The following is a 19045-nucleotide window of genomic DNA, read 5'->3' as shown; positions in this document are numbered from 1 at the left end:
AGCTAATCAAATACTAACATTCAGCATTTTAAAACGGTAAAGTATTCTATTTCATTGAATATGGTTGTTTAAAAATTAATAATAGTAATATATTTAATTTTAAGATGTATAATACTTACTGTAGAAGTTAATTTTTAAATATATTAAATAGAATAATAAAATAGAGAAGACTTATCTAACACAAGCCCTCCCATCAGAAAAGGCAAAGCAGCAACCTAGCAATGCAAGAAGCAGTTAACAGGCTGCAAGAAAGTTTCTTTGCATTAAAAGAAATGATCTCTCTCTCTGGAAGAGAACTTTAAAAACTGACTGTGCTTCTAATAAGGTACAGCTCCCTGCTTCACCTCATCCCCTTCTTTGGGAATAACCATATGTGATGGAATATTACTCAGCCATTAAAAAGAATGAAATAATGCCATTTGCAGCAATGTGGATGGATCAAGAGATTATCATACTAAGTGAAGTAAGTCAGACAGAGAAAGACAAATATCACATGATATTGCTTACATGAAGAATCTAAAAAGAAATGATACAAATGAACTTATTTACAAAACAGAAACAGACTCACAGACTTAGAGAAAAAACTTATGGTTACCAGAGGGGAAGGGTGGAGGGAAGGGATAGTCAGATAGTTTGGGACTGACATGTACACACTGCTGTATTTAAAATGGATAACCAACAAGGACCTACTGTACAGCACAGGGAACTCTGCTCAGTATCATATAACAACTTAAATGGGAAAAGAATTTGAAAAGAATACATGTAGATGTATAACTGAATCACTTTGCTGTACACCTGAAACTAACACAATATTGTTAATCAACTATACTCCAATATAAAGTAAAAAGTTAAAAAAAAAGAGAATAACCATATGTGATTTCAGGTTCCTGTTTCATCTATGATAATCTTGATCTGCTATCCTTAATTTATACCAAGTTTAACTATGAAATTAAATTGAAGACATTACACATAAACTGTCCTTTGCAACACCCTATTAATAAAACAAACAGACAAAAACTGTTATTTGTAACCTGAATGTTCCTGGACTGTAGCCCTTAGGAAACTCTACAAGGGACTATTGCTCATGTAGATCAGGAAAGGCTCTAAGCATCACTCAGTATCTGACCTGTAGCCAAGAAGGCAGAATAAAAAATCTGCATGCTCTCGGAGGACGATTATCTCTGTATCACACCTAAGTTACTGGAGGGTTTGAGTAAATAATCTGAACATTCCTAAAACCTAGAGAGGTCATGACTCTCTCTCAAGGACCCATGGAATCTGTACAGCTGTCTCTACTTCCATTTTTAGTAATGATATTAGGACCAAGTCACATGGAGGTTTTATTGTGCAATAAGTAATAACAGCATATACCCAACTTTGACTTGTAAAGAGGTAAATACCAAGCAATATAAGGTAAATGTTTGTCAAGGTCCTCAATCTCAACATTAAGGTGACTACAACTACTACAGATGATGATAACAATAAAAATGGTACTAAGAAGTTACACCAATAAAGCACTCAGGATGTGCCATACAATGTTCAGTGCATTTCACTGTTAGATCATTTAATCCTCATCCAAAACAGCGCTATGATGTGCGTATTACCATTTTCCCATTTAACATAAGACGAAAATGAGACAAAAAGAGGATAAGTGAGTTTGGCAACGTAACATCTGCCCCACTCATTACAAAGTCCTGGAAGAATCTGGATTGGGGATGGATAGCCACACTCCAAATCCATTGGGAGGAAGTGCTGAAGTAGAGAACATCAGCTTGTGGACTGAGAATGGGGGAGGGAGGAGAGACCAGCAGATGTAGTTCCTAGCAGCACTGAAGTCACACATTTGGAAGAGGACCAAGAACACATCTGCCATTTTCCATAGCAGGACATAGTAGCTTACAAATAGAGAAGAAGGGGTGATTTGGGTTGAATTAATCCTAGAAGCTACTCAGTAAACAGTCACAAACTCGGATCTCTACATATTAAATGTTAAGTTTTGCTATCAGAACATGGAGTAGTGTCAGAATTCTCCATGGCTGTTCACAAAGGATGCTTTATTTAGAAATCTGATTCATAATTAAAATGTTTTACTGGGTGGAACTGAAAAAAAAAACCACATTTTTCCCCAATTTTGCCTGTGTATAGTCTCAGAATGCAAGTTAGACAAGTCACATGCAGACTTCAGAATGATATGCTTGGCAAGTATATACCTCAAGACGTCTTAAAGCCCAATTTGTGCCAACATCATCTTTTAGAGAAATTACATTTGACAATGATATGCTATCCATATAATTAGAGCATATGTTTTTTCTCTAATAATGTAGAAGATTGAATCAGTTTTCCACTTCCTTTTGCTCATGTAGACATTGTGCTAGTGGCCAAGTCATTAGATAGACACCAATTAAAGCATTTTCTGTTGTGGTATATCTGTTCTTTGCCTGAATAATACTTATGAGCAATGTAGTTCACTAACTGAATTCAAAATATGAAAAGGAATTATGCAAATTAGAACAACTAGCTAACTGTTATTAAAATACTTTACTTATCTTTTCCCACAGATCAATTACTATGGCAAAGGTTGTTTTTATTTAATTTATAATGATCACTACTAATTTATTTATTCAACAGCCATCAGCCAAGTCTAATAAGCTGTATAAGAGCATGGAATTATGTCTAATATATGATACTGTAGGCAAAAGACCACATTTTACCCAAGCACTGTGCCAAGAGCTTGTTTAGGAGAAAGATCATGAGCTTTGCTTTGGCCTTTGGAAATGCCTACAGATATCAAATAAATATTTACATATGTATACCTCAAGATATTTAGAGATTTTTGTGTTAGACATACAGTTTGAGGGCCACAGGTAATTGAACTATGAAGATGGGTACAATCACTCTAGGAAAAAATATTAATCAAGAAGTAAAAGAAGGCCTGTTGTAGAGTACTGAAAACTCAATATTCAATTGTCAGAATCTGGCAGAATAGTCAAGAAAAAAATACTGAGAAGGAGTGGCCAGAGAGGAAGGTAGAAAACTGGCAAAACTGGTAAATATGGGATGAATTCAGTTCACATTACGGGGTTAGTTGTCTAGAAGGGGGTGGGGAGAGGCTTGGCCCCAGTGCAATTTTCCTCTAAAGAGTTCTCTCTTGGGAGCCTAAAATACATGTAAACACACGCACAGATGCCCACACACAGACTTCCATGTATACACATATACACATGTGCCTTCACCAGAGCCCAAATCTCTACTAGAAGACCCTGAAAAATGATTTGTGGAAAGGGAGTGAAAGTAGCCAATTAAACCCTGTTGGCAGGCCTCACAAGATAATGACCAAATAGAAACAATATATTTTACTTAGGTCATATACAACTATGATTGTTAAAATAAAATGGAAAATAAGATTTGTTTGGTTTGAGGCAAGATAATCCATGTATAATGCCAAAAATAAATGGCAAAATAATTATAGCTAACATTTACTGTGTACTTGTATATGAATGGAACTATATTAATAGGCAGTTTTACAGTAAATTTTCAAGTTAAATCTTTTAACAACCCCATGAGGTAGAGACTACTATAATGCCTTATTTAAAAAAAGAAATGGATGTTTATGGAACTTAAGTAATTTTCTCAAGATAACTAAGAAGTGGAAGCAGATCCAGATGTATTGGGCCTCAAATATCACACTTTTAAACACATGTTCACCATTGCTTGAGACTCAACAGAAGTAAAAGGAGACTGTGAAGATGCCTCTCCTTTGTAGAAATGGAGCCATAAAATAACCTTGGCAATGGGTGCCCTTGACTCCAGGCAAGTGAGACGAGGTTTCACTTCAACCATCCGAACACTGGGTGTGTAAGGCAAATAAAGGCTTCACCTAAAGCCATGATTCTCCCCTTGGAATCACCATGTTCTCAGTAATACCCAGTGATTTTCAATGGAAAGAATAAAAACAATTAGAACACAGTATCATTTACTGTTGGTGATTTTAGTTTCTATTAACATTGGTCTATATTATCCAGGCTTATATTATTTGAAAATATGCATACTGCTCTATGTATACAGTATAACATCAGCTTGAATTTCCTCTATAGGATCTCTGTTGTTGTAAATGTGTTTCCTTTTGGTGGCATCAGTCTCCAAATAGACCACTAACCATGTAAAAAATGTTCCTAGTTAGGGTAATAATAATAATAAGGCAGAACATTCTAAAATGTAATATCTTAATTTATTCAATTCACTATGAAGAGAAAGGACTCACATTAAATGCTATTAGGGAAAGAAGGAGAAGAATAAAGAGAGCACTTAGGATACTCTGGAGGAAACATTTTGTTCCATTTTAATATATCAAGATTAGAAAATAATCAACAGCTGAAATGTTATTTCCACAAATGAAAAATCCTCTCTGCCGGAAGAAAGGGTTGAAGTTATATAACTTAATAACAAACTGGCATTAATGGGAATTTTTAATGTAAAAAAAGGTCATTCACTTGTGATTTGTGTCTACACCCTTGGTGATATTTAGACATATTTAGTTTCCTAATCCAGGTAGAAAGAATTTATTTCCCTTCCATGATTATATTAACAATAAGATTGGTCACAGAATCGCACCTAGCATTAGTTTCAGAGTCTTATATTAAGTAAATATTTTAAATAGTCTCTTGTATTCCATGCAACACCAAACTTAAAAAAAATTCATTTTCTTAGAAATCAAGTCTGATGGGAAGAAATAGCATTAAGTTAGTCTTTTTAAAAAATTTCCAAATGAGTTCTCCAAAGTAAAATTAAATTGTATTAGCTAAAATATCCATGTTTCTTTTGTGATTGGGACCTCAAAAAAGGATTTATTTCTGTATCACAAATAAGAGCAATATTTGATCCTCAGTAGATTCTTAAAAACATTTTTAATCTTAATTTATATTATTTTTAAATTAGATAAAAGGAGGAAGAAGTAGTGGAGGGAAGGATTAGGGAAGGAAGATGAACAGCAAAGAATAATGTTATTTTCGGTAGCTGAGCTTAGTTCTTGCATGGCTGGATGCACATTTCATGAAGGGATATTATTTTTATGTTACCTTCTATAGCAGTTTTCAAATTTTTCCTTCATAATTTCTAGATCTTGATTAATGTCCATATATTCATGGTGTGAAATATTTTAATCAAAATCATATTAATTTTGCAAGATGATGAATACACTATGTAATGTTGCACAGGACAGGATTCAGGAAAAAGAAAGAACAAAGAAGAAAAATCTGTGCGCCAGCACAATGCAATTCTATTTCTAATGCACAATAAGCTTTATTGAAACAAACAAACACAAAAGGTCAGTAGGTTGGAGAAATTTGACTCTATAAAATGGCACAAAATACTTATGACCCTCTTTGTTCCAGTTGTGGATTCCCCAAGTGCCTTTATCTGAAATAGTCTTGTCCGCTTAGAATGGCTGCACTATGTAAATGAACAGTACTGATACATTAAAAGTTGAGATCTCTGTTTGTTAATAAGTACTTTAGTAATGATTTTGTCAGTTAGTATATTTAAATTGGGTGCAGTGTAAGTCAAAATAATCCCTCCTTGAATTAGCTGGCTAAATAGCATTCCTAAAACTTCAAAGCTTAGGCTCTGACGCTGAACCCATGGTAAGTGTCCCAGATGTGTTGTTCTAAGTGTGTGGTCACCCAGCTGGTCGTTCTACCCATCATGAATGAAGCAGGCATCAACTTAGAAAACCTGGTCTTCATGTACTCTATTCTAACGCAATTTTCAAAAGAAGATAAGTTATTGTAAAAATATGAGAAATACTTATAGAACATAGAATTATGATTTAGACAGAACAAGAATGTATTTACTATATGAAATTCATTCTAACATCTTTTCTGTCCACATTGCTATCATTTCTTGTGCTTAAAGAATAGTATTATAGTAGAAGGACTCAGAGTCAGAGAGACTTTTTATCAGAAATCCAGTACTCTTCTTTCTTTAGTTTTATCATTATAGTTCCTAGAACTTTTTTTCATTATAGAATGAGTATGAGTGGAATATATGAAATGGAAGATCAACTAAAATAAAAATAGTTTAATTTTTCTCTCAGATTATACACTTAGGGTAGAAAACTCTCCTCTAACTGAATTAGTAGTTGCCAAAACTTTTGTAGTTTAATATTTATTGAAGCTCTACAATGTAGTATTTAATTTTATTATGTAAACCAATATATTTAAAATGTACTATGTCATAGTTATAATTCTATGATATTCATTGGGTATTCTGCAGGTCTTCTTAGATAACTAACAATTGGAAAACTATTAACTAAGAGGATAACTTACTATGTCATTATCATAAGTAACAGTTCTATATGCCTCCTAATATTCAAATATAAGTAAAGACAAATGTTATTTACATTGTCTTATTGAAATATTTTAAAATATGTTATCACACAGGACAGGAATTGAAAAAACTCATAATGAACAGCATTGAGATCCTCTAATGCATACACTATTATGCAATATTAATGATAAAGTTCAGTAATTATGATGAAAGAAAATTAATATTTTATTATGTACTTATCCTAACATTTTTTCAATTCATTCCATAAGCATGCCTGCTAAAATATCTGCTCTTTCGTGAGAACTCTGAGGTTTAAAAAACCCAGAAGTATCTGATTTTCCCTCAAGGATCACACAATCCACCTAGAAATACAAGACACACATTTAAACAACCAGAGAACAGTGTTGTATCTAAGAGAATGTGATGGTTAATCAATCCCGCTTCACAGTGAAGTTTTCAGTTCTATCCCAGGTTACATGATGCCTCTAATAGGTGAACCCATTTAACCTTCACCTTCATGATTAGCTGTGCCTTCCTCATACTGTGAAGCCAATTGCTTGGGTCCTCGGAGTAGGTGAAAGATGTCCTAAAACTGCTCCTCTGAAAGTTAACATTTAGTGCACAGGTCAGGAAATGTTTTCTGTGAAGAGCCAGCTAGTAAGTATTTCAGGCTTACTAGGGTGCCTGAGAGTACTTTGTAGGGTGCAAAGTCTCTACAGCTCACTTCAGCCACTGTAGACAAAAGCTGCCCCAGACAACACACAAACAGATGACCATGGCTGTTTCAGCAAAACTGAACTTGCAAACAACAGGATCGGTTCACCAGCTGTAGGGAGTGAACCCCTGGCCTAGTGGATCGCCCTGGTCCTGATCTGATTTCATATCCCAATTGGTTAGTTGGTGAAGAAGTCTCTTCTCTAACTGGAGTCATTCCCTAACTAGACAATTGTTTCGTATCTATACTTCTAAGAAATTGGGTTCTCTGATTTTTACACAATTTTCTGGAGGTTTTCTCCCCTCTTTTATATTTTTCCTCTAAGCCTGGGCAACTGGTTTATTGCAGTTAATACATTGGCTTGGGGCACTGGCTTATTTCATCACTGAATCTTGCTTCCAGATTTACCAACATTTGACCACTTATCTGTCAAAATCTTTGTCGAGCACATGGCCCTGTGAATTTCCTGAATATTAGGCTCTTTAGGCTTGTTTATTTAATTATATCACTCCTCCATTTTTCCACAATATTTTGTTTTTCCCACCAGATTGTAACCATGCTTGCAGTTTCCTTCTACAATTCACTTCTGCTCAAACACCAATGATAACAACCCCAAAACAATGAACCTGAAGGAATGAAGGCATTTATTTCCCAGAATCTGTGCTAAATGCTGTACATATAAGGGAGTTAACACACAGTTGGCAAGGTTGCATATTGAAGGATCAAGTTGTGTGAATTATCTATTTGTTCTCCCTGTAGGCTCATGCAGTTATCCCAGATGCTGTTTCATTCTTTTCCAGACCTCAAGGAAACTAACACTAAGATTCAAGAAAGCCACAAGATTAAGAGTAACACACAAATGTAATGGATTTGGTGAGTTCCCTACCAACAGAGACTTGAGAAGAAGATGGGTGTGAGCAGAGAGTGAAGTCTTCGGAGAAAGCCTCTCAGGGGCTGGGATTCCTCTGAGCAGGAAGCAAGGATGAAGGATGGGTTAGAAAAGACTCAGCAATGGGCTCTTTTGGAGTGTGATCCTGCTCCCAACAAAAACATACCAAACAGCTGACATCCCCCAGATAAGAAAACCTAGCACTCAGAGGTTAAACTCTAGGTCCAAGTCACACAGACTTGGAGAGAAGCAGAATAAGTCACAAAGACCGTTTCACTCCTTTTTATGAATGGACAGATGCTGAATGTTTTAAAAATATCTTCTCTATTTTTTTGATGATCATATAATTTTTCTCCTTTATTTATGTATGTGGCAAACTACATTGATACATTTTTAATGTTAAGTCAACCTTGCTTGGTTTAACCTTTCTTGGCCATACTCGATTACTCTTTTTAATATATTGCTAAATTCAGTTGATAATATTCTCTTGTTATTTTTAGTTTGAATTCATGAAGGGTAATTGTTCTACTATTTTCTTTTTTGCACCATCCTTGTCTGATGTTCAGATCAAGGTCATCTGGCCTCATAAACAAGTTGGGGCATCTTTCCCTAACTTCTATTTTCTAAAGATGTTTGTATGAGTTTTGTATTATTTCTTTCTATTAATGTGTGATAGAATTCACCTGTTGCAGATTATCCCATGAAGCTATGAAAAAACCATATATATTTATTTAGGAAAACTAAGTTTTTAGATATAGCTTTTTAAAATACAAGTATACATATATATTTCTGGGTATAGGAAACTATGAAAAATGTTTAATCTATTTAAATAATTTGTCAAAATGCAGATTATTAAAACTATAGTACCATCTAAGATGGAAGGCATGTTCTGGCATTGATAGGAACACTTTGATACACACATGTAGTACTTTCTTCATGAACTTTTAAGCTATAATATATTTTATGTAAATAAGATTGATAATCTTATGAACACACTACTATACAAGAATCCCCACTTTTCAAAAGTCCTCTTTACACCTCTTCACTTTGATGAAACACCTACATTTGCACCTGTTTTTGCTAACTGAAAGAAATCCAGAGAAGATTTTCACTTTTATGAAAAAAGATGAAGAGTGTAAAGAGTGTTTAGCATTTGCTTTGCAGGGAGTTTCTATAGAGTCAGCACAGACCCGAGCAGAAAGGGGCCCTGCAAGCCCCTTCCCCAGGAACTAAATACACGCAGCATCGCAGCATCAAGCCCCTGTAGCTTTGAACTGTGTCCACGAGCATCTGTGCTTTATCTTGATATATTTTGTGCATCCGTTAGCAAGATGTGCCGTAAGGTAATTGCTTCTTCCTTTTAAGCCATTTCAGCTTATGGAAGGTTTCATAGAAATGCTCTACTTTCAGATAGAGGAGGAAACCTGTACGCAATATCTGCTTCCAAAATGGGCCCATCAGTGTATTGTCTTGACTCAAAATGAAAGACGGCAATGCCATCTATAAAATTAGTACAGCAACAATTTTAGTTTCTTTCCTTTTCTTTCACTCTTTATTCCTCTTTCCTCTTTTTTTGCTTGTTAAGATACTGAACATTTATTTTATCTATGTTCATGCTATGCTTTCTTAACTTACATGAATTGTAAACATGCATAGAAATAATTTGTTATGTTGAAAATAGCATCAGTTACACCTGGCATTATGCCATAATAAAAAGCCAAGGCATATTCTCACATTTCATCTCTGCCAAATTGATTCCCATGCTGGTAAATGGAAGAATGATTGATCTGCCGCTGCCTAAAAATCTACAGCCATTTTTTTGTCCTTAGGGTGACAAGATGTCTCCATCGCAATTTTCATGGGTAGTAAAATAATGCAGGAACTAGAAGCGAAAGAACTCTGATGAGAATGACTTCACTAGACAAGAAATCAAACAAACTGCTATGGAAGGGAGAATCAAAATAACAGATGACTCTTAAAATGCAAATGCATCATCCATGCAAAATATGTCTAGGGAAGGCCAAGTGGCAGCTGGACCTACACGGTGCTAGTAAAGGCACTTAAATCGGGAGAGTGTGATAAAAGAATATTTTTCTTGTACTTATCAAATAATGACAGAATTGAATTCTCGGACGTGCACCCTAAGTGTAGAGATGATATCTGAAAAGGCACAAGACTTGTGAACACGGAGTCATGGTGCAAAGCAAAAGACAGATTTGAAGAGGTCTTCACCTCACAAAAGGTGGATAAATGGTGATGCCGTGATGTTGATAATATCTTCTTCGGAAGCACCTCATCCTGACATCTGACAACTGGCTGCCTTGCAAGGAACCAATTCATACAGGCATTTTTTTCCTTAAGATAAATGTAGAATTTTTGAAGTAAACCTTTGCCTAGAAATATATAAACTAGAAAGAAGAATTTTTTAAAAGTAACTGAGGAAAATACCACCAGAAGAAGAGGAGTCTTTATTTACTGTTCCCACCCACCCCCCGCATATATTTTTATCTATTTTAGCAAAATTAGAAAATAGGGGAATTGGCATCATCACATCAAATGTAGGCAATATTTACTAGATTTATCTTTACCAAGCAAGGATTAGGGTTGCTGTAAGAAGTTGGATACCGGCGACCATACACAGGGAATACTAGGCAATGCAGCAATACGATTCTATTTATGGGCTACGTTTGTATCTCTCCCCACATCTAGTGTTCCAACAGAATATGTTTAAATTTAATGTTGTTTTTCTAAGAAACCTGACTTTTGAGTATCCTAGTTAATCTCCTTTTTGTGATCGCACCAATATACAAAATAAATACATAAATAAGCATATGCCTCCTAATATTTGTACATTTGTTACAGACCTAAAATAAGTTTAATATTAGAAATGATTTAAACATTGATGTGCTCTAAATGGCTTACAGAAACCACCTACACACCATTAAAGGCATTCATTTATATAAGGATCTTTCCCCAGGGCCAGTGTAAGTAGTTTATTAAACTCAATGTAGAGCAAGTGGTGGGTATTTTAAAGACCAAAGATAAGTGTGTATGGAAACATCAGCACTTTAATAGGGCCAGTCTCTGAAAATAAAATACTGGTTTAATAGAAACAAATTAAAATGTTTTGTTGCCTTCAAATGCAAAAAGCCTAGCAGATAAATCTAGAAGATATATCAGACTTTCATAAAGGAATAAAACATTTTTTAAGGTAGAATTTCAGAATTTGTCTTGCAGAATGGGAGTAGGAAAACAAAGGTGCATTATAAAGTAACTTTGGATAGAGCTTTATAATTCTTTGCTTTTTTTCCCCTGATACTTCTGTGAACTGTGCCTATTTAGACCTTTTGATGTTTGTTTGTTTGTGCACATATCCTCCTACTTGAGTCTTAAAATTCGAGCCTCTTCCTTTAGCTTCACTGGACTGTTTCTGAATATTTTATGTCACGATCTTAGGCATATCTTCTTTTGAGTTCTATTAGGCAGATGCAGTTATATGAGGAAAAGGTCAAGAGAATAATCAATGATGACTCTTTAAAAGGGTTCTTTCAAATCGATTACTCATTTCAATTGTGACTTAACTGCTTTAAAAGAAAAAAGATATCCATTTATCCTCCATTAAAGCTGTACCACATTTGCTGTCTTAAAAGAAATATAAGGAAATTGAATGTGTTTTTCCTCCCACATTCCACTTGTAAATACTAACATTTCTATATTTCATTTATAAAGATAGGGATTTTTTGTCAATTCTTCTCTTTATAAGTTGCTATGTGCAATACTGCCAGTTAAACATATGTTTATTTGTTTTACTGAAGAAAATTGAACGTCACAAGGCACTATAATTGCTGATAATCATTTAAATAATTTTATTCTGCCTGAAAGCCTTCCCTCTTACCTGTCAGTTATTCCAATGACTGTTGGCTCACCTCCTTCAGGGCTTCTTTTCAAATGTCATATTATCATTGATGTCTTTCCTGAACTCTCAGCTTAAAATAGCAAACTTGCTTATATGATGAAGTGTTCTCACAAGATGTCCCTTTTCCATAGTTGTCTTAATCAGAAGTTATGATACCCAAGTACACTCTACAATCCACTGCGCCAAGAGTCTTGCATCAAACAAATGCTTTCTCTTTAAAGTCCTTTTCCAGAATGGCTTGAATTGTGTTTATCACCTCTGTGAACCTTGCCCCACATCAGGGATAAGCCCTGAGTGGGTGAGAGATGTCAGCTGCTACTCATCAGGAAAACCCTCATGTTTTGTTTTCCATGGATGTGAAGCCACATTTACATGCAGTTTATATGTTTATCAGAATTGATCACAGTGAAGTTCAAGTTTCTCTTCCACATGATACAAATAAACCTCCAGCCAATACGATGCTATGTGGACACATTCTCCTACCCATGCATACCATTCCAGTGCTTATAGTGAGAATGGAAGAAGTCAGTCAAGTTTGCGTATATTTTTGTATATGCATGAATGGATATACACACCTATTTTACCAGGAAAGAGCCCCAATAGAAAGTCTCAAAACAAGAAATCATTTCATGGTGGTTGTTTCTTTTTTCTTATCAGCACTGATTCACTTGCTGCTTTTATTTCTTATTTTTATGAAGATTTCATGTAAATTTGGAAAGAAAATACATTTCTCAACAGCAGCATTTGAAGAGGAAAAAATGCTTCTCGCAGCCAAAACTGTCAGGGAAGCACCCTGCATGAGATGACTTTTGAACATCATTTTGAAAGAAGTATGTATTAGAAGGCGAACTTTAATGCTAATCTTCAAATACTTCCATATTTCATCCTGAGCTTGCCAAGTAGACAGTTACATGCATTGACCAATGTGTCTGGAATGTTATCCAGACAGGCATAAACTTGCCTTTGGATTCCAGTGATCAAGACTCTATCAAATCTCATATGTCAGCTGTTTTGTTTTTTGATTGGTCTCATGGTATTTCTGAAGATTTTATCTTCCATAAACAAACCAGAATATCTTCAAAAAGAAACAGCTTGGTATCAGCCTTAGTGCTTTACATATAAAAGGAACTCAATAAGTTATATTAAGCTATTTCATCTACAGTATATTTAAGCCTCTATGAAGTTCACATTTCCAGATACTTACGTCTCTACACTTGTGTATATCTACATCTCTGTCAAATGTTATTTGCTTGTATCTTACAATATTGAGTTATTATTTTCTTCCTTGTTTTATTTCTGTATGAAGTTATAAAATTATAGCAACTCTGAGATTCTTGAATGTGTACATCTTCAAATATTCTAATAATTTCTCTTTATAAAAATTCACCTTGGGCTTCCCTGGTGGTGCAGTGGTTGAGAGTCTGCCTGCCAATGCAGGGGACACGGGTTCGAGCCCTGGTCTGGGAAGATCCCACATGCCGCAGAGCAACTAGGCCCGTGAGCCACAATTGCTGAGCCTGCGCGTCTGGAGCCTGTGCTCCGCAACAAGAGAGGCCGCGATAGTGAGAGGCCCGCGCACCGCGATGAAGAGTGGCCCCGGCTTGCCGCAACTAGAGGAAGCCCTCGCACAGAAACGAAGACCCAACACAGCCATAAATAAATAAATAAATAAATTTTAAAAAGCTGCAGTTCTTGAGTAGAATTAAAAAAAAAAAAATTTCACCTTGTAAAAGAATATAAAAGATAAAAATAATTGTAAATATCTGCTCTTTAGTTTACAAACTTAATATATTCAATATGTATAGTGGTACTCAAAAAACAGAAGCAGGGATGGACTTGGAGGGTATTATGCTAAGTGAAATAACTCAGAGAAAGACAAATACTGTATATCACCTATACGTGTAATCTAAAAAGTACAGCAAACCAGTGAATATACTAAAAAAAAAAGTAGACTCACGGATATAGAGAACAAACTCGTGGTCACCACTGGGGAAAGGAAGGGGGGAGGGGAAAAATAAGGGTGGGGAATTAGGAGGTACAAATCACTATGTATAATATAAATAAGCTACAAGGATTTACTGTACAACACAGGGAATATAGCCAATATTTTACAGTAACTATAAATGAAATATAACCTTTAAAAATTGTAAATCACTACGTTGTACATCTGAAACTTACATAATATTTTACATCAACTATATACCTCAATGAAAAATAAATAAATAAATAAAAATTATAAAAATACACAAATTTAAAAATTAAAAAAAATACAGAAGCAGGAAAAGAGAGATGGGGCATGTGACAATAGTACTGAGGGAATATGAAAAAATGATCTGATAAGAAAATAAGTTTAGGGACTTCCCTGGTGGTCCAGTGGTTAAGACTCCATGCTCCCAGTGCAGGGGGCCTGGGTTCTATCCCTGGTCAGGGAACTAGATCCCTCATGCCGCAACTAAAGATCCTGCATGCTACAGCTAAGACCTGGTGAAGTTAAATAAATAAATGAATAAAATAAATAAATATTTTTTAAAAAAGAAAATAAGTTTAAACATAAAGGCTAATTATGGAAAGTTTAATGCATTTCACAATGTATTTTAGCTTTAGTCCTCTGTGAGATTTTTCCTTTCCTCTAAAGAATAACATCCAGTTCTGACTACGGTAATGTACAATTTTCAATGGGAAAACAAACTAACAATTCCTAACATGGCAACACTGTTAAGATTAAAGACTTGATTAATGTATGTAGATATTTCTAATGTATTTTATATCTTATATTTTGTATAATAAAGAAGATTATATTTGTATTAATTTTGTTAACATTTGTTGTCATGGAATTGTTTTCTTTTTTTAATTGGAACTTTAAATCGATGCATAAAACAAGGGAAAAGACAGACATCTGGAATCATACAGGCAGAATTGAGGCATTAGGAGCTAGACAGATACTGATTCCAATCCTCCCTCAAATGTCAGCTGGTCCCAAATTATTTAACAAGTTTCTCAATTTCTCTGTGGTAGGACAAGGCCAAGACTGCTGTAGACTCAATGAGGTAGCAAAAAATTGAAAAGAGAAGAACGAAACTCTAACCCGACAAGGATGTTCTTATATGATAATAGGGTAGATCCTTGAGCGTGGATGAGGCCTCTCCAGCACCCTAGAGGTTCAGGATCCTGGAAGGGCCTGGAAGATCATCGTTCCGTATAGACTGCCTTGTCCACTTAACTTGCGACAGGCCTCTGGGAGGGTAGTGAGACATCATGGAGTCCCGTCTACCTACCAGTATATTTTTAACATTGGATTTATATTTGGCACTACCATTTGCTTGTTTAATAGTAAATTAGCTAAAAACAGGTCCAGTTGGCCATTTCCTTCAGTTTGCAAAACTGAATGAGCCTATCTCACTCTCTAAGTCCTGTACCAAAATGGTGGCATTGGTTCTTTCCTCACAGTGTGAAAATAAACGTTAAATGAGATGCTCTACGTCAAAGCTTTGTGCAGTTCTTACATATCACCAATGAATCCTATTCTTGTTGTTACTGTTACTGGAACCAGTTCAACAAACTATGTCCGTGAAACAAACTATTCCATATGTCAAAAATGACTAAGTACAGGAATATGAATAAGCTTGCATATATTTGTTAATGATACATTTGTAGTCACTTTTCCAATCTTTGAAATAATACTTTTAAGAGAAGCAAATAATTATGCATTTGTTTTCAAAAACTCTTAGTTTTCTCTTAGAACTTAAGTAGTGGATACGGAAGTGGTTATGCTCCATAGTTCTGAAACATAAAATTGAACTGAATTAATTTAATCTGAATGAATAGGAAATTTGATTCAATTTTAATTATTGGGACCTATTTTTTGCTAAACATTCTTATTGGCACTGTGGCAAACTCAAAAATGGAAAAGATTTGGTTCCAGCCTTGAAGGGGTGCTCATTTTAGAAATGAAAATGCCCTGTAAAAAGCAAAGTGAACATGTTCTGTTATTTCGAGGTGAGGCTAAGAGCTACAGCTTAACTTCTATTGAGCTTTTGCCTTTCAGTAGTTTTTGAGAACATTTACCAAAATCATGGGGCTGAAAATCAATATAAAAGAGTATCATTTCAATGTCAAGTAGGGTGATATTCTCTCACCTCCCATCCTATTTGGAGAGGTAACATCCTACTCGTGCTCACTCTCTCTCTTTCCTAATCTCTGCAAGGATTTAGATTTGAAATTACACTCCATGGTTGTGCTTCAGTAGATTTAAAATTGTTACTTTCATATGTTATGATTTCACATGGTCAGTCTCGATGGGAAATTAGTTTATCCTCCATTACCTTCAAAGTGAACTTTGACTAAAGTATTACTAAGATAAAATCTAATGTAAAGCCGTAGCTTTTCCCATTATTTTAAAGAATTGTACCCTCTTACCTTTCTCTTTTGGCTACTGTTAGCTTAAAACTCAAAACTATGGTCATAAAGACCATAGTTTTTTGCCATCAAATGAAAAATAATTTTACTTTATATTTTCTGTACAAAAATTGGAATCATTTGAACCACTTTGCAATGGGTTAATTGTAGTTCCTATCAATTTTCACTTGAGTTTTGAGGTTACTGTACAAAGTAAATTCACCTGATTCAAATTGTTTAAAACTTTTTGAATCGTAGCTATCATAACCTCAAAAGTTAATAAACCCTAAAATGTCCTCAATTTTTTTTCTACTTTAATGTCACAACTGTAAAACATGATCTTTCAGAAATGAATTTGGAATCTGTCTTTGTGATATCTATATGAAAGCAAAATTTCCTCAAAGTTGAAAAAAGAAATTTGTAAGTTATTTAGAAATAATCACATAAAATGGCATTTCTCATATGTTATTAAATTACAAATAACTACAAATAAGATAAGTATAATGGTAAACTTTTATAAGATTAATTTTTCTCTCTTTCACATATATCAAGTTATTTATTACCAGGAGCAAAAATTAGGTAAGATATTTCAAATAGTGTCTTTTTCATTTTATCAGTTAGCAAACTGGAGTACAGAAAGTTTAAATAGCTCACACAAGGTCATGGTTTTGTACAGAGGTGAAACCCAAGATTGAGTTTTCACCTTGCTGCATATTGCCACCTGTAATTAGGTGCTGAACCAAAATGTGCTTTTTTGTTGAAGAGTCCCAGGTAGTGCCCTTTCCACTGGACCATGGCACCTGGCAACAATGGTAATCACTCTATCATCTGAAAAATCCTTCACTATATGATGGATTATATCAGGAACCTAACCCCTACCGTATCTTCTAAATTCTTTTCCTAACTAGTGTCTTTAATAGAAACTCAGTGAAACATTTAGGAAACAATTAGGAATAACTGGATACTTGTTATAACTTGCAAGATTCAGTTAGAGCATCGTAACCTAAAATTCACCATTACAACAAAAGGCAGGATATGTAGGCTAAGATCCAGAGAACAGTTTGCTCTTGGGCCATATAGATAATTTTTATACGAATGCTATTTATTTTATTTCATTGCAACCATTTTCAAAATATCTCACCCTAAGAAAAGAACTACAAAACTGTAATGGCAAGATTCTTTAGAGTCTATGATGACTAATCTGGCAGCTGTGAATTTGCAAGTTCACATTGAAATCAAGGTGTAAAGCTGCTGATGACTGTCAGCGTTAATGGTGGTAATGTTTTTTGTTGAAACTTGAGAGACGCAAGACCAATTTTTGCAGAAATGTTCACATATTACCCCAGTTTTCCATCCCATTCTTTCCTCCCATGTACAATAGCATCAGCTATTAGTGCCATTAGCACCATTGCCTATCCAGTTTTACTTCTTCTCATGATTGGTATTTAAGGTTGTACAGAAAGATGCATAGTAGTAGGTATTTGGTAATACTTAGTACAGTCAGTCTTCCTGGTTCCAGGACCCCCATGGATATCAAAATCCTCAGATGCTCAAGTCCCTTATAGAAAATAACTTAGTACCCTCTGCACCTGCGGGTTCCACATCCCTGTATTCAACCAATCGGGATGGAACCAGTTGGTTGAAACTGTGGATGCAGAACCCGCCTTCACGGAGGGTCGACTTGTACAAACTTCCCTCCTCAAATTATTGCATGTCCCTCAGAAAATTAGTTTAACCAGCTGGGATGAGGAGCCAATGGAAGCAAAGGTGATTCATAAGAGCAGGATGCCAGGCCTTCTTTTAATCTCTGTGTGTTGGTTGAATTAGGCTCGGAAGTGCTATAGATCCTGGAGAGTAAGCTGCCCACTGGTGCCTTTGGGATCACTGGACATAAAATAGCTTTTAGGGTAATTTTAAAGAAACAATAGATTTGGAAGAAAAAGGAAAACCCAGGTTATGAGGATCAAGACTAGCAGGAAAAACATTCTTAAATGATTGGAGAAAACTGATGGGGAGAGAAGGAGGTGTTGGAACCCGGGATGAGACCATCACGCCAGAAGGAGTAAGGACTAAATAAACCAGTTTCTGTGGGGCGGGCCAAGGAGCGTTTGGCTAAGTTAGAAACTTTAGTGTTTATTGAAAAACAAAAAACACATAGTTTTAAACAGGAGTTTGAGAAATCAGTAGTTCTCCAACTTCTGTTTGTTTGGGAAACTTGGGACAGCACAGAAGAATCAGATAAATTATTTAAAAAATAAAAATTTATCTAAAAGTATAAAATAAAAGAATAAAGTGACCGAAGAGTGAGGACGGAAAGCTGGAAGAAAACACCACTTGACACTGTTAATTTGTGAATGTGTAACTGAGTCGTGAGAAATTTCCAGCTGTCATTCATCTAAATTACACACTTTTTCACTTAGACACTGTTTATTAAAACATTCTGTTTAATAAAAACAATCACATTCACAATAATAGTCCCTTAGTGTTGCTATGCAATGGGCAAGGCAGGGGAAGAGACGGGGTACCATGAAAGGGTTCTTAGAAAATAGAATCACACCTGAAAAATGAAAATTCCTGCAGTATATAATGAAGAAAATATTCTTTAAATAGAAATTCATTTTTTTAATGAAAAGTGGTAATACACAATGTTTTCAATGCAATTTCATTTTTCTTAGTGTTATAGGGCTTTTTTCCCACTTCAATAATTATATATCTACATTATAATTTTGATAGCCCCAACGTGTGTCATTGTATCCCATATTGAATTTAGTCATATCTTTTATTATTGAATATTTGGGCTAGTTTC

The 19045-nt window shown here is 35.0% G+C and overlaps 1 long non-coding RNA gene across 1 annotated transcript in view; it reads right to left on the bottom strand.

The window, feature by feature from the left end:
• The window catches only part of LOC309616038, a 49371-nt gene that overhangs the window by 20629 nt on the left and 9697 nt on the right, over positions 1-19045 (bottom strand). Inside the window, exon 2 of the long non-coding RNA XR_014237225.1 lies at positions 1-19045. This exon is cut by the window's left edge and continues 20629 nt beyond it. This is a non-coding gene — a long non-coding RNA (uncharacterized lncRNA).

This window comes from Balaenoptera borealis (assembly GCF_965194805.1).
Source record: "Balaenoptera borealis genome assembly, chromosome: 18".
In the NCBI taxonomy this organism is placed as follows: Eukaryota; Metazoa; Chordata; class Mammalia; order Artiodactyla; family Balaenopteridae; genus Balaenoptera; species Balaenoptera borealis.
This window is presented reverse-complemented; position numbering and strand designations above follow the sequence as displayed.